Source organism: Alnus glutinosa, chromosome 9 (genome assembly GCF_958979055.1).
Source record: "Alnus glutinosa chromosome 9, dhAlnGlut1.1, whole genome shotgun sequence".
Lineage (NCBI taxonomy): Eukaryota > Viridiplantae > Streptophyta > Magnoliopsida > Fagales > Betulaceae > Alnus > Alnus glutinosa.
This window is the reverse complement of record NC_084894.1, coordinates 16,273,362-16,276,556: the sequence shown is the minus strand read 5'-3', so window position 1 is coordinate 16,276,556 and position 3,195 is coordinate 16,273,362.

Genomic DNA, 3,195 nt, shown 5'->3' with positions numbered 1-3,195 from the left:
GATCTGATACACGCAATTTCCATATCTGATGCTCGCACATCCGAACCATGATCCCTGGCTTCTAGACTTGGATTTGAATTGCGATACTTGCCTTATGGATGAGCGCGTCTAGATGGGAATCCCCGTCGTCCGGACGGTTGCAGCAATCTTCCCATATCTGTGTTTTGGAAAGAAATCCTGAAGCTTGACTGAACACTGAGAGTCGTCCGGACGGGCTGCTAAATCGTTCGGACAGATGCAAGCTGGAGTAGTTCGAAGCTTTTCAACACACACGAAGGTCCGGACGGGAATCCATGTCGTCCGGATGGATGATGCTTTGGACAGATGGGTGTCCGGACGGTATGACACGTCGTCCAGACGGCTGACAGGGAACCAGATTTTTTGACTTTGCAAACTGTGTAGAATCTTCTGGAAACACTTCTGAATAGCGGAATCCCTGTTAAAAAGCATCTTTACAAAGAAGTGATTTTGTCCAACAGAATGTGGCCAATTACAAACTAACAAAGTCCCCCTTTGGCCATTCTTGTAACGACACACCCCCAATGACACAATATTGTCAGCTTTTGGCTCTCCAAACCAGACTTCCCAGGAGGTCACCCATCCTGGGATTGCTCTGGCAAAAGCACGCTTAACTGCAGAGTTCTAATAGGTTCATCGCCATCACGGCTTTAAAACGCGTTGTGTCATAAATGGTACATTTATACATATAAGCACATCCTCATTCCCAGGCGATGTGGGACGTCATAATCACCCCCTCTTTGGACCCAGCGTCTCCGCTGGCGTCCCTCATTGGGCTTGTGCACGCTCCCACCATCTCAGGCTAGGCAATGGATCTGATACCATTTGTAACGACACACCCCCAATGACACAATATTGTCTGCTTTTGGCTCCCCAAACCAGACTTCCCAGGAGGTCACCCATCCTGGGATTGCCTTCGCAGAAGCACGCTTAACTACGGAGTTCTGATAGGTTCATCGCCATCACGGCTTTAAAACGCGTTGTGCCATAAAGGGTACATTTATACATATAAGCACATCCTCATTCCCAGGCGATGTGAGACGTCATAATTCTGTGACAAAAATCACTTGACCGGTTAAAAATACAATCCCGGTACAAATAAAAAATTACTCCCCATTTTTGTCACAAGGGGACAAAGGGTAAAACAGAGTAAGAAAAAGGAAACACACAAAAAATTACTCCTTTTAAGTGTCTCAGAAGTACAAGGGTAAATAGAGTAATAATATCCATAGACAAAAACGTTCTAAAAATCCAAAACAATAGGAAAATAAAGAAGAGTCTGCAAGTGGCCCAAAAGAGAGGAACAGAAATCCTCGAAGTATCAAATCCCGCTGATCAGTGAAATCAAGTACCGGAGAGAAATCCATATAAAAAGCTGGATTTGTACTACTTCGGTTTCTAGCTCAGGAAGCCGGGAACCATGGACTGAAAACCTTCAATATCTTGATTTTGCAAAGCCTGAAACTGGTTATCCGCAGATTGACATCCTCTAAGCAACTGGTCTGCATGATAAATGAGGAGATTCACCACAGAACCTCTAACTGATAAATATCTGAGGGAATGCTATGGAAGGCTCTGCATAAGCTAGGGGAAAAAGCTCATCTTAATCCTGAGACCTTTGGAATTTGAACATCCGACTTCAACAACTGTCAGTTTTCCAAAGGATCCATCTATCAGATATTGTGCTAGGAGCTGCTAGATGACATATTCCTGAAAAGATTTAAACAGAAATATTTCCAAAAATAACACCACAAAGAAATATTAGATCCTGTTAGTCCCAAAAAGAAAGTGGTATTATGACAGCTGTCAATTGGATGCCCAAGTATTGCAAAAGAAAATATCGCAATCCAAATGAGTCAGATATATCAATATCAACCCAACACACAAATAGAATAGGATTTTCATGCACACTATCTCAAGAAAATATCCCAACAAATATTCTAATATTCTAAAAGCACAAAAACTTAAAAGAATAACGGAAGACACAATAAAGATCATGGAATGAGAAGAGATGTGCAAAGAATGCCAAAATCTCGGGAGGAATCCACGAGCAAAACACACAATATGCCATGATAAAAATGCAAAGATGTGTGTATGGCAGAGAAAGAGACGCAAGTCTTAAACCTGTAGAGATCCTGTAATGACCAGTAATTTCAAGCTCTTAAGAAATCATTGATATTTTTGAGGAGACAATATCCACATGTTTTTATAAGCAAACCTAAAGTTGTTTTGAAAACTTAAAAGATCAAAACCTAAAAACCCTTAAAAACCTAAAAGTAACATTTAAGCTTTAAACTTTGATTGAACCGAAAACAGGTCAAACAGACTCAGATTTAGTTAATTCAAAGACCGTGGTGCTCACAATAGAAATATCTATCACATGGTAAAATTTTGTGAAAAGTCCACATTTTGACTTTTTGGATTTGTAGTTGACTATTTAGGTGCCAAGTAGTACTTTTGGTTGAACTTTGACCTCTAAATTTAGGCTTGATAAATATGTTTTTATGGCTCACAAATACTCAATATAGTATATATATAATTTATACTTGAATCCTGTGAAGTCAGAATTCAATTTAGTAACAGTTGACTTTTTATCCAAAACCGGCGCTTAAATAACCTAACTGTCGATATTAAACGAAAAACTGTCAAAGAAAAATATCTCCATGCTTCTAGAAACATTTATGTATAAAAAACAAGAGTAATGATGAAAGGATAGAATATCTCAAGAGTAACGAACCAAAAAGAGAAAGTGTTTGTCTTAAAGTCCTCTATCTACCCTCAAAATTTCACATCAATCAGAGTAGGTTTGACCATCGAAAAATTTCTCGGAGTAGGCTGCCCTCTAGTTGGACGAAAATTCTAAAATCCAAATAAATAATAAAGTAAGGATAAGTTTGCAAGACATTATCCAATAAGTTAATTCTTTTATTACATTTTTCACCTTAATACCCCTACTTTCCTCCTATAAATAAGCATGCAAGGGTCTTAGTCTTTCCACACAAATCATAGACAACTTTCAAGAAAGCTTTTGCTTGGGTTTTCTCTCCATTTTTCTCTCCTTCTACCACACGACTACTTTGGTGTTCTAGAAGTTATTTTTCTTTCCAAATCAGATTGGTAAGTAAATCTTGACACCTCTTCCTTACTATTTGATTTCATTTCTTGTGTATTTATTAC